This window comes from Hirundo rustica, chromosome 1 (assembly GCF_015227805.2).
Source record: "Hirundo rustica isolate bHirRus1 chromosome 1, bHirRus1.pri.v3, whole genome shotgun sequence".
Classification (NCBI taxonomy): Eukaryota; Metazoa; Chordata; class Aves; order Passeriformes; family Hirundinidae; genus Hirundo; species Hirundo rustica.
The window spans coordinates 57,322,204-57,335,962 of record NC_053450.1 but is presented as its reverse complement, the minus strand read 5'-3'; the positions used below and the strand labels follow the sequence as shown (position 1 = coordinate 57,335,962).

Genomic DNA, 13,759 nt, shown 5'->3' with positions numbered 1-13,759 from the left:
CCCCTCCGTCCTCGGAGGGGCGCACAGGGGCGGCGAGCCCGCGATGGCTGCCGCCTGCCGCAGGCACGGTTACGGCTGCGGCGCCCGTGCACAGCCCGGCGGCGGCAGGAGGGCCGCGGGCATCCCCGCTCCTTCCTCCGCCTGCTGGGCCGCCCCCGCCGCCCGGCGGACTCCACCAGCCCTCTGCGGCCCGTCTGCCCCGTAGAAGCCGGGCCCCTTCCCTCACTCGGCCGCCTCGCACCGGCTCGTTCCCGCTCGGTGGCCGCGGGAAACCCTTGGGGGGCGGCCGGGAGCCGCGCTGGAATGGAGGCGGGGAGGCGGTCTGGCTTTGTTAGCCCCGGCCCTTTCCTCGCTCCCCCACGCGCTCCGGTGTGTGACCGCTCCGCTGGACTGCAGGAGCTCATCCACCAAGTTCACAGGGAGCTGCCTCCCCTCTTGGTTCTGGCGGGGGCAGCCCCTCGCTGGTGGTGTCCGGCCAGAGGGGTCCCTCCGCTGCCCCGCCTCGAGGCGCCGGCCATGGGCGCTCCCCCCTGGGCCCGCGCTGCGCTGGAGAGGGAGCGGGAGAGGGAGGTGATTCCTCCTCCGCTTCACCTTCCCTCACACCTCCCTTGGCGTGAAAGCGACGCGCCAGAACAGGCATTACTTTGTGCTTAACTCTGCTTCACAGATCTCCTCTAGAAAAGCGACACTAAACTTCAGGCATTATCAGCTGTGCTGCAGCAACTTCAGCCGCGCAGACTGCTTTGACTGCTTGTTCTCCGGTCTCTTTTTAAAAATAAAATGCTAACTGGAGAGCAAGAAAACAATTCTTAATTTAGGATTTGTGAGACTGATGGACGCGACTAACAGGGGGCCAGGAATTAAAATCTATGGACAATACGGCTCTTCAAAGTTGTCGCAAGTCGTGTTCGCTGACTGATGTGTAGTCAGTAAAATACTGCCTTTGTTTCCTGCTTGTGGTGTATATAAGTGATGCAAATCAACAACCCGATTTGCACAGATGAGCATAATTTGCTTATCTAGGTAGTCTCATGAAAGCCAGTAAGATTATTCGTATGACTTATTCTGAAACTACTGATTTCAGGGTTAAAAATAATCCATTGTAACGCAAGATTGTGAGAATATTCATGCACATTCTGCTTGAATTCTATGAGATCAGAGGTGTTTATGAGTTGAGGTCAGTGGTTTGTTCAATTACCAAGGTTATTTGAGGTCAGACTGTGCCCTGATTGCATTCACATTTTTATATCTCAGGCATTTATAGAAAGTTAAAAACTTTCCTTGAGTCTCATCTAAGGGTTGTATGCTTACTTTTCTAATCAACTTCAGTTTCTGGCAGGCCAGGATCATTTCAGGATGATGACTCTAATCAGAGTTGCAGAAAGAAATTTTTATTTTCAAATATAAACGTTTGCTTTTTCATTTATATATAGAATGACTTATGATTTGTTAAGTGTTTTTAGATTAAAACTGTTTATTTTACAATTATTATTACACGTTATCAGTGGGATAACAAAGCTAAGAATTGCTTCAAGTGGATCACATGAAACCTTATGGATTTTAACTTTTGTTTGTAAAACTGATATTGTTGATATGAAAAATACAAATTATTTTCTAGGTTGGCAGTGATGTTCAAAGAAAGAAAATTAGACAAGTAACAAAAGATGATTTTTTTTTTTTTTTTTTTTGTAACAACATAGAGGGTTCCTTCCCGCCCCCCAATTTTTCTGCAGCTCTGTCATTTCCTCAAACAAAGAGTTTTTCTTTGTGTGTGTATATGCTCTTACCTTCTTCTTGGGCCTCCTTTTCCTTTGGATACAAGCATTTGAACATGTAATTATTTTCAGGATCCTGCTGGTGTTTGTGCTTGACACACATACATAGTATTAACTTAAGCTGTATTTTCAGCAGCAGCTGCAGGACAATAGCAGCTGTATGCGAAGAAAGCAACTAACATAAAATGTTTGTCCTTCATTTTGCTTTCAGGGAGCTTTTCCCATAGGCAAATTTTACAGTTGTTTACATTGCATGAGAGACAAATTTTTTAAATTGTCTTAGAAATCTCATTCTACAGTCTTCCAAATTATTAAAAACCACTTGAGTCTGGATGATGAGGTTTTCCAGCCCATGTGTTGACCAAAGGTTTCCATGTGTCTGAAACTGCCCCCTTGTCATCAAAGGACATTTCTGCTTTTTGCAGAAATGGGGCTGATAGACAGGAAGGTTGACGAAAAGTAATGCAAAACATTTGGTAGCTTTTTCACCCACGTCTTCCATACCTTAATTTTCTTCTCACTAGAGATGATGTTAAATATGGCTTAAATTAGCATCACTACTCCAAGTACTCACCTTCCTCATTTTCTCTCCATCTCCTTCCCTCCTTCTGCTCATGCACAGCCTTCACTTTTTTCATGGTGGCTCCAGGCCTCATTGGTCCTCTCTAAGCCAGCTCAGGTGGCAAAATCTCTTGAGGTTCATTTTCCTAACAATAAATCGTGACATAAAGAAGAACTGTTGCCTTATTTCTCACATGGCATTCTTTTCCAGAGACTACCAGTGTGCTCTCGGCTTGCTTCAGCCTTAACATTTAGATTCAACTTTAGGATAGACTTTTTCCCCTCAAAATGTGGCAGCAAGCAGCAGTATGCCAGTGAGAGCAACAGTTTATCACCAAGTCTGAGTTTGCTTAAGTGTGTTACTGATGTTGCATCTGGGATGGCAGTAAATCAGAATGCAAGCAGGGTCACGCCGATGTGTTTTTCTTGGCTTAAAAACACATACTGAACTAAATTGGGCTGTTTGTACATTCAGGCATCTTGTTTTAATGCCCTGTATGTATCACCTATCAGACTTGCCTCACAGTTATTAGCTTTTTTAAATGATGATAACTAGAAATTTTGTCTTAGTAATAAAAAATCCAAATCTTTCATATCTGATTTCCTTATTTTTGGGAGCTTCTAAAATCAAGAACTCTACACACAGTTTTAATTACTTCGGGGTTGCATGTTGATGCACTCTCTATTTTGATATGTTTATGTCTTTTTTCTCATTACACTCAAAAGTGGGATTACAAACTAGTTCATTATTTTTGAGAGCAAAATGTGTATATACAAATCTGTAGCTCAGAGGGACAGGTTGGAAACTTAAATTATGAGTGTTCATTGACAACAAAGCCAATATTATGCCCACTATATCTCTTTTTTTGTTATTGCCACCTACCTGCCAGGCTTAGGTTATCATTGCCTTCTAACAACTTCCCTGGCCCTGGCTCTTTGGCCTGAATTGTGGTGGGAGGTTAGTGCCTTTTTCTTATTGCTCTTGCAGGCATATAACTGTGATTGTATTTTAAGGACCCAAGAGCCTTCCTTTCCCATTCTGTTCTGTATATTTCAGAAAGTGCATTTGTTGTCATCTTGCTAGAATGTTCAAATTATTGTAATGCTTTACAGGAACTTGATCTTTTAGATGGTAAGTGTTCAGATGGTCTTTAAAAATAATATGCTTTTAGGGAAAGCCATATACACAAAATCACTAAATTGTTGGTCATTTTTTGTAACTGTGGCCTCATTTTCTGATTTTTTAACTCCTGTACCCTTTTCTTATAATGTGCACTTTATGTATTCCTCTTTTGTATTTTTAGATAATATTGTATATTTATATTCCTATGTTATAATATGTATTAGAAATCCTTAGATATCACATAATCACATATGGTTTTGAGACACTGTAGGTTATTTGTTCCACTTCATTTTCTGAGAGTCTTGCACATTTTCTGTTGATAAATTCAATTTCTATTATAGAAGTTAACTTTTGTAAATATTTTCAAAGTTTTTTGTTATTGTTGTTGTTTTGGGGTTTTTTGTGGGGTTTTTTTTGGAGGGACTTTCCCCTCCAGCCAGCTTAATAGTATTGTTATGAAAAAAACCCACCAAAATTAGGTGAAGTATAGAGGAAGTTCTTTCAATCTGAGACAAACCTTTTGTCTCAGATTGGAGTTAAACTGGCATCATATACTGACACTGCTGAAAGTAGTTTAAGGTATAGATGGAATTAAGACCTCTTACAGTTACTAAAGAACTGTCACACATAAAAATAATTTGCTACATTTTAATCAGAGTACTGCTATTGCTTCTGCTTCATGCCATGGTTATGTCATTATATGCTGTATGTTTTAGGATTATGGATAAAAAAACAGTCCTTATTTACTTGGGTGTTTTTCTAAAATACACCTTTTTTTGACTGCCACTCTCAACTCTTTCATTTAATGTCATTTCAAGAGGAAATAAAGTTAAAAACTATTAATGGTTACTTCTGAAATTAAGATTCTTAAAGTCATTGCAGTTTTCTACTGGTGATAGGTGTTAATTTTTTTTAGCAAGAGCACAGCTCAGTGTTACTTATCAAAGTTTTCTAACAATTATATTACAGTAGCAAACAGTGTAAAGCAAAATGACATCTCTAGTAATAAATCTTAGCACAAAGGGACTAACTTCTAATTTGTTGAGTAATGGGGAAAGGGAGGAGTCATTTTAATTGTTTATGAATAGTCAGGGAAAATTGGGCCCCACAAATTGATTGCTGTTAAAGTCAAGGAAATAAAATACCACTTTTCTTGTTGACAAAGATGCACAGCAAATTATGACTATAGCTGGCTGCAAATAGGTCTATACAGTGAGGTTAGGTTGTGTATCTTATTCATTGATCGCCCAAATTGCCCGTACAGGCGCTTGTAATCTGATTCAGGTCTGCATTGAGTCATGCAGATTTGGAGATTCAGAAAGAAAGTGGAGAACTTGTCCTATCTCAGACCTCATCTGTATAATCACTGTTGACACAAACAGTTGATCTTCTCGGCACAGAGGACTTTGACCAGGAGCAGGACATAGCTAACAAGGACAATATATATGAAGCCTATACTCTCAAAGCCAATGCATTGGTGCAAATATGCCTTGTTTTATCTGTTTGCCCATACTAGTTCATCAAAATAATATATATAGAAAGCTACACTCGTGTATTTTTCTTACAATAGTAAAGCAGAGACTTCACTGGGACTTCCTTCTTCAACTTGCAACATTTCTTCTGTTAAAATGTAAAGCATATATCCAGTAAGAATTTTGATGGCTCCTGTAGAATTATGTATTGAACATTATATTCTCCCCTGCAGCCAGATTTATTATATTCAATATCTTAATTGTTCTTTACAATGAAGTTCATGAGCTTGGCTTTTTAGGCCTTACTTCAGTATTCACAACTGGCCCAAGGAGTTTCACCTAAAGACAATTGTTTTGGAAAGCAACTGCCAAAGACAAATCTAAACAAAACCAAATGTCAGTTTACTATACTTAAACATTCTGAGCTTCGGGTCATGGTTTTGCCATAGGTCTGGAGGATCAAATGAGATTTGTGGGATTTGACTAAGACTGTGACAAGGGTGTGTGTTGCTCTGTTTTCTGGTTTGTCTGTCTGAGGAAGTGAAACCAGTCCAAAAAATCTTGCGCTTGAACTGTTTTTTCAGAGCAGAGTTCATGACAAATGTGTGCCCCAAAATTTTCGAATCTAAAACTGGTAATTTAAAAATAAACAATTTTGTTTTTCAGAAGTTTATTGTTCTTAAGCAGGACTACTTAAAAGGAAAACAACCTGTTCTTTATTTTGTCGTCTTTGAGGGGAAATAGAGGAAGGAATAGAAAAAGGGGAAAGGATTTAGAAGATTACTTGCCCTTTCCTTCTACAGGCATAAATAGTTTTTAAAACTTATGAAGTTATATTATTTTTGCATTTTTTTCTTCAGCCCACTCCTCTCAGACTTATATGAGGACTAAGCATACAGCTATAGCTAGAATTTTATTGAAAAACCTAAATATAAAAGTTCATTGACATCAAGAATCATACTTCTTTAGATGACATAAAAGAATGTCAAGTGTAGATGCCGGGTCAGAATGCTCACTGCAAAGGATAATATTAAATTTGAAAATATCTGAAAACAGTAGTAGCAGGTGTGCCTTGAAATTGATGTTCTACTTGCTGTGTAACAACTAATTGTTCCTTTTGGCTTTAAGTGTTGCAGCCATTTCCTTAGTTATGAAAAAGAAGGTCAAATGGGTTCTTTTCCGTCCTCCTCTTAAGAATATCCTTTGAAAAACATGCATAAAAGCACAATAAATACTCAGTTCATTGGCAGAAGCATATTAAAAACCAACAAACAAACAAGCCTGCTCCTAAAATGGAGGTAGGGTTGCAGGAAGTCATTTCACAATACCAGCTGAGCAACTCTTGTCGAGCCTTGATTGTCCTTCCTTCCAGTTCACAGAAAAGATCCACATTTACCCCAACACTGTAAGGCTCTGCCTGTGATGCCATGAGCAATTTCCCTTGATTTCTGAACTGCCTCTGACTTCACCTAGATCCATGGCTCCTCCAGTATTCTCATTCCTCAGGTGCTTATCCTTGCACACTTAGCTAGATCAGGAATGACTTTAATATTCTTGTTTCCCAAGATCTTATCATTAGAGGGTGTACCTGCAGCTGCTAGTTTTAATTCAACTTAGTTTGCAAATAATTTTAACCCCTATTTTTTATATTTATAAAGCACAAATAAATTTCAATTTCAAATAAATTTCAAAAGAAGAAGACTTTGGGCTGTATCAGTCAAGCAATTCACAGCCTTCCATAATAAAATTTACAATTGTTGAAGAATAAATGTTTAAATCTAGATGGCTTACAGAGGTACAAATGGAACTTCTCACATTTAGGTCACAAGTCTTCATTAGCTGCAAATTAAAACTATCAATAACTGACATCGGTTACATAGCCAATATGGAATGAGTTCCTTTCAGAAGTGGATAACTCAGAAGACATAACTGGTGAACTTATATCTAAATGCACTCTAAACATGCACACTTAAAGATGTTCTCAAAAATGAATAATCTTATCTCTCAGAAAGAAGTCAACAGTACCAACCTCTACAATTTGGCACAAAACATTTATTACTTTTGTAATTGCAACAAGTAGTAAAATACTGATGTTAAGACCTCTGTTGTATCTGCAACCTACTTTCTCAATTAAGTCAGAGTTTTCAGTTACAGTTCTTTACATTTGTGCTGATCCCTCAGTAGAGGTGAAGTTGATTGGCAATGCAGGGTGGAAAAGCCCCTTGCCCGCACTAAGCATTTTCAATAGACTTTGGTCATGAGTCAGATCACTGTAAAATCCTAAAATGGCATTGCATGTATCAGGAAACAGCCTACTGTACCTCTACACAACATTTTCAAAAACATCCCAAGGACATTTATGAGGATGTCTATACAAGTGTAGACCACAGAGTCAGTTTATTAAATTTGGGTTGTTCTCCAGAAGTAAATTTGTCAAATTCATTACATAAAGCACACTGAACATTTGAAAATTACGAAAATATTCAGAAAAGGTGAAAAATCCTCCTATGATGATTGGGTGTCTAGGTTGTTTTCAGTATGTAAAACAGTCAGGAAATACTCTTTCACCTCATCTGTCTGCTACTCGGTGACCCAAGACAGAGTGGTCGTAGTAACTGGATTATCTCTTGTAGAGATCTTTTGATCTTTTTCATCCACAAAAGCTTTTTGGATCCTTTAAGGATTTCACTGTTTTTAATTTATGAAGCAGTAAATTTTGTCAGTGTTGGTTATAGTATAGCAAAACTGTTTTTAGTCATAGCATTCTGTTCTAGGTAAATGAAACTGGAGGCATCTTTTGGAAAAGAAGTGAAAGAAAGAATCACTGACTGCAGCCGGGACATGCTGAAGATCATATCACAGCTCTCATTCCTTTCATGCAGGAACTTTAGAAAAGAAAAGAGCAGCACTGAATATGCAGTGTGTTTTTCCAAAGCTGGAAAATTATTACTGATGTAAATAACACTGCAGCATCTTCTTTCCACTGCATATGTAGTGTACTTGAGTGTGTGTCTTCATACACCACTAAAATCAACATTGGTAAAGGCACCACAAGGAACGATACTTCCTAAACTCCAGGACTGAAGGATTTCAGCTGAAATTGATAAATAAAGCTATTCTTTTAGGGGGAAAAAGAAAAAAAAAAAATGAAAAAAAAAAAAAAAGGTGAATATGTTTGCTAAATGTGTTCATGTAATGTATACACAAATACAATCTCTTTGTGGATAAAAATCATATTTTAGCTGGATATCAAATTTTGCTGTGGAAAAGAAAATGCTTTGATGGAAGCAATGGCATTCTGCTAAATAGCATGAATTCAGGGCAGATTTTCAAAGACATGAAGGGCACTTAGATACATCAGTTAGGTGCTTCATGGACTTTCATGCCTTTGAAAAAGCATCCTGTCTTGCTCTGTTTGGATTTTCTTAATGCAGAATTTCTCTTCTTTTATGACTCATCTCTATCATGTCCTTGCTGTAAATAAAACATATTCTTGGTTTTATAAATATGTTGATAGACAGCGCGGAAAACATTAATCATTGTAAAGCTGAAAGATACTTAGCAAAAGTGAAGTGCACAAATTGAGAAATATTGATTTAAATAGTATTCAATGGCTACAAAAAGCTCTATGGAATCTCCCTATTTTCTCACCAGAAAGGTCATTTTATCATACAGAAAAAAAAATAAAATTATATTTTTCCTATCTGAAAAAAAAGAAAAAGATGGTGAAACAAAGATATTTAAAAACATGTTATTTAGCACTAATATTTAGAAGTTATAGAACACATTGACAAATATAGAATACTACCTTTTTCATAATGATACCCATTTTTTCATAAAAATAAGAAAATGTTTAAATACTAGTAATATGTAAATATATACCTAGTGGGAGCAATTTTCATATGTAGATAAGTAAAGATAGATGCTCACATATTAATCAGAATTTACTATTTTATTTTAATTTTTTTGTCCACAGCATTCAGGTTCAACACTTTAAGTGAAAACCTGCCCTTAAATATAAATAATTTTAATGGGATTTATTATACTCATTATCACTTTATTTTCTTTTAAGTGCATTTAATATTAATCAAGGTCTTTTTTAGACCAGTACTATTACATTAATACTATTTCACTTGGCAAACTTAAAACGTAAAAATATTCAGTTAGTTTGATGAGACCCATGTGTCATTAAGATGTTTGGCAATTGACTAAATTTTTCTCTTTTTAGTCTTCATTATCAAAACCCTGGCTAGTAATTTTCTACATTTTTTTCCAGTCTTACTGAATACAGGGAGAAGCTCTGTGTCTGATAATACACAATATGTATGGCAGTCAGGGAGAGGAAACTTTGCAGATTTCAGTTAGTGATGAAGGCAGAATTAATTTAGGATTATCTGTTTAAGTGAAATGAAACCTACTTTTTTTATTATTATTATTTGACAAAAATACTACTGTAACTGTGCCTATATGTTGTCTGTGGTTGTGGAGTCCATAGCACCTTCTTGAACTTGCACTTGTCAGGCTTGGAGGAGGGCACCCTTCAGGACATGTGGTTAATTTATTTCTGCCCAATCCATACTTTGTGTAAGGCAAATCCAAGACCCATAAGCAGGGCTGTAATTTTTCAACTAGTTAGAATGCTGGGTGTGATTTGATTTGTCAAATATATTTCAATCAGTCAAATCCACAAACATCTCTTCATCTTCCACTCCAGGTAGTGTGTCCCTGATGCTTCCCTTGTGCTAAACCTGAAGATGATGCTGTTGCAGGGGAGAATCAGCTCAGTCCCTTATTCTTACTCAGGGCTTGCTAAGGAAGGAGGTTACGTAGTTTTCCAACAGTTCTACAGGCTGCTTCAGCTCATAATGATGTATTTGCTAGGTCCAATACAAGGTTGGGAGGGAAAAGGCAAGTACCCTCTGCCCCAAGAGTCCAGTCACACCAAGTGGGTGTGAGCTAAAAATGCATCCTTAGTGCGTGAAACCCCTGATTTACTGATACCACAATGTGAACAGATAAGAAAACCAGAGGATGAGTGGAAGGCTTTCTGCTTTGACCAAAGTTCAGTAGGACTGAAGCAGCAGCAGACAGCTTTTCAGAGTATTTTTTCAGCTGACTGTTGTTCTGCTTCTTGAACTTATCTTCAGTTAAGAGCTCTAAAATATTTACAAGAGAAATCCTATGAAGATTCTAGAAGGAACCTCATTCGTAAATATCAAAATAATTACATTAGACGGCTCACTTTATGCCAGAGGAAGACTCTTCTGGGAATGCTCAGTGATTTCAGATTTTGCATTCTACTTGTGGAGGTATGTTAAGTGGCTGATTTTTGATGAAAATGGATTAATTGCAGTGAAATTACAGTAATTGGTACTGCCAGAAAGTCTGTTTCTAGCCAATCATTTACTAACTGCTTACTGGTGAACAGTAAGTGAAACAGAAAGTGAAAGTATGCCTTGCCATGAAAACTTTCAGGTTACTGGCACATAAGATAATCACTATGGTGACTTTATTTCTCTGTAGCAAGTCATACTGCTTTACATATCACTACCTTGTGAGTAACCAGAGTCTTCCATACCATATTGTGACTATTTATATGCAGAGAATTCTCACCAGCTCTCTAAGAACCCTCTTCATATCAAAGTTTAATTTGTATATGATAATTTGCCGTTAGGTCTCTTAGCAAGATTGCCCCAAGCAAATAGGCAATGCATCTGAAAAGGGTCATTTTTTTCTCTAAGAAATTTAATAGAGCATTTCTTACAATTGAACATTCATCTGATAATCAAAACATATTTCATTCTTTTTATTTTTAGATATCATTAATTCAAAGGGGAAACTTGGATGTTTTCTCCAGCCTGTAACTCTCTTACGCAGATTCAAAAGACAAAAGCGGTATTGTCTGCTTCTAAGGAAAAACTGCTCGAGGCACTTCTTTTGTTTTTCTAATGAACACCATATGAAAACTGGCATAGAATAACTATTTACTTACATGTAGTGGTCTGCTAGGGTCTCTTACATGGTCTGCTTTCCTCATCATGACACCGAATAGTCTATTTACAACACTATTCTTTTTTTCTCTATTATTTTTTGCAATGCAGCAATTTGTTTGTTATTTTGACCTGAATTTTTAATGATGCTGCTCTGTGTAAGGGTGACTGATACTATTATATATAGTTTACCAGACTTGAACACATCAAAGAGCAATAATATTAAATAGTTTTAAATGTTACGGAGTCAGTCTTACTCATTTCCTTATTTCAAAGTTCAGATTTACTGTTCAATAACATCACAACTTTTATTGTTCCTGGTACTAGGAGTTTCTCATTTGTCTGGTTAAGGATGATTTGGAGGGCATGCTGGAAGAGGAATGGATGTTTTTATAGGCTTTCCTGTATTAAACACTGATGGCTAGATGTGGTTTTGGTGATTGGATATAATGATTTACATATTTGCTTTCCAGCCCAGCATTTTCTTCTGCATCAGTTCCCTACCAGGCAGTTTGTCTATTTTCCTGAGTCTACTGACATAACAGCACCAGCCACATTGTGAAATGGACCTTGGCCTCTATCGTTCTGCTGCCGAGCAGAGGGAAACAGTAGCTGTGTGCTAGGATACTGTTAGATGGGGGGTTTATCCCTTCACCTGTGTATGCAGATGCACACAATGAGTTGAATACAGCACTCTAAAGAACAGCATTTCTTTGCAAACATAATACATGTACAGACATATATAAATATATATATATATATTTCCCACATATATTAATTTCACTGTACAGGTTTTCTCCTTACTGCATCACTAATCTTCTTACAGAAAAAAAAAACCCTGATCTACTCATTTTAGTTAGTATAATTTTGGGTTTTTTTTAATGAAGAGTAATTTTTAGAAAACTTTTAGCTGATAAAATAGTTCCCTCTATTAAACCTTACTTGAGAAATAAGAATACACAGTCCAGGAGAGGCAGGCTGAACAAAAGCAAAAGCATAGAAAATGACTTGCAACTTTCCAATTTCTCTGAAAGTTTCAGAACAACTAACTACTAAAGATATATAGCATTCATTCTGTGAAGAATGACCTGTAGAAAACGTGCATCAAAAACCAATGAAGTGAAGCAATGATTTATGTGCATCCCAGTATCAAAAGTAAGTTTCAAAGGAAAAAGAGGTGTTCTGAAAAAATTATTGCCCCTTCTTGGGAAAGAAAAAAAGTACTTTCTATTGAACCCATTATATTAAAGTGGAATGGATAACAAATATATCTGAAAGCAATGGCACAAATATTCAGTTCAAAGAAATCATAGGTCACTGGTATGATCTGATGTGGTCAAAGGTTTTTTTCTGGTGAAAAGCTTGATAATTAAAACCACAGTTTGTATGGGATAAGTAGTCTACAGTTTTTCTCAGCTATAAATTGAGTTAAATACTTAATTTCTGTTAAGTAAAAATACTGAGACACACCTAACACTATGAAATAAGAAATAGCACTTACATTGTTGGAAGAGCATTGGCAGAAAAAACATTACATGAAGAGGTATTTTAAGTCCTGCTTCTCCCTACTTATACCTATTCAAAGACTGTAACTAATGGTGTGACATCTGGCAACCATCTTACCTCAGGCTGTGACCTTGTCAGTTCTTACAGAACTGTGGGAAAAGTTCCACAGTGTAGGCCAAATCAGGTATGGATTTTTTAAATTGTCTAGAAGCACAAAATCAAATATAGATACAAGCTCTTCAGCTCTTTCATTTCTAAAGAGCTATACCTGCTTTCTTCACAACAGATTCTGTCAAGAGTGGCATTTAGGTTTTTGTAGGCAAAGAAACCAAGTGTTTGGCAGATTTTGGTGCAGAGCAGTTCTTAAATCTTTACAGGAAGTATACTCTATTCCAAATTAATTTATATCATCCATCTTAAAGAAACATATAGCAAAAGAGAGCTGATTCTTCAAAATTGTAAAATACTATCACAAAATTTTGTAGCCGATTTTCAAGGTTGTGCATTTTTCCAATCTGTTCAAAACGAATGCTGTTTTCATTACAAAAGTGGTAATATTAAGAATTTAAGTGCACTGTTATCTGACCATGTTCAAAATCATATTTGTGTTATAATCGTAAATATTTTCTTTTCCACACGCTGTCAAGTTAGTAATGAAAAGAAGATAAACCAACACCCTCAGTCTGCTTTCTGGTAGAGGTCACTTTCTGCTAGATTGTGCTGTTACAGAGTGAGTTTCTTTGTTCAGTCCCTGGGGAGTTTGTCACAGTATTTTCTTGTTGCATGAACAATGCTCACTGCAGAGTAGTTTTTCATTTCAGAGATCATCACATTGCATTAAGCACCGTGAGGAGTGGCATCTGGAGAAAGTCCATCAGTGTAAAAAGGAAAGTTAGGAGGAACAGTAGCATCAGACACAAGTATGAAATCAGTGGTACCACAGAACAGGAAAGAAGTCTTGGCTGAGTTGGTAATCTCCATTTACCCAGAGGCCACTTGCTTTCCACCCTCAGGTGGCCATTTCATATGTTGTTTGTTTGTTTGTTCTTTTGCTTTAACAGAACTTCTCTTGGCTTCTTCAAAATTGCCAGAGAAAGTTGCTCTTTTGCGGAAGAAGCTTTCTTAATTTCTTGTTTGGCCCACTGATGAAGTGCCTAAGACACAAAGTGAGGATACAACTTTGGAAGAATTTCAGGACAGGAACCACCAGTCGGACAGCAGAAATCCTGTACCTCTGAACTTCCTTCAGTTTTGAGAAGCATCATGCTTTTTTATTCTGAAATTTTGTATAAGTAATGACTGTCTGTACTATGTTTGTCCTTTATCAAAGAT

General features: G+C 37.2%; 1 protein-coding gene across 1 annotated transcript in view; it reads right to left on the bottom strand.

The window, feature by feature from the left end:
• The window catches only part of SOCS6 (suppressor of cytokine signaling 6), a 51,066-nt gene that overhangs the window by 24,901 nt on the left and 12,406 nt on the right, over positions 1–13,759 (bottom strand). The window lies entirely within an intron of this gene.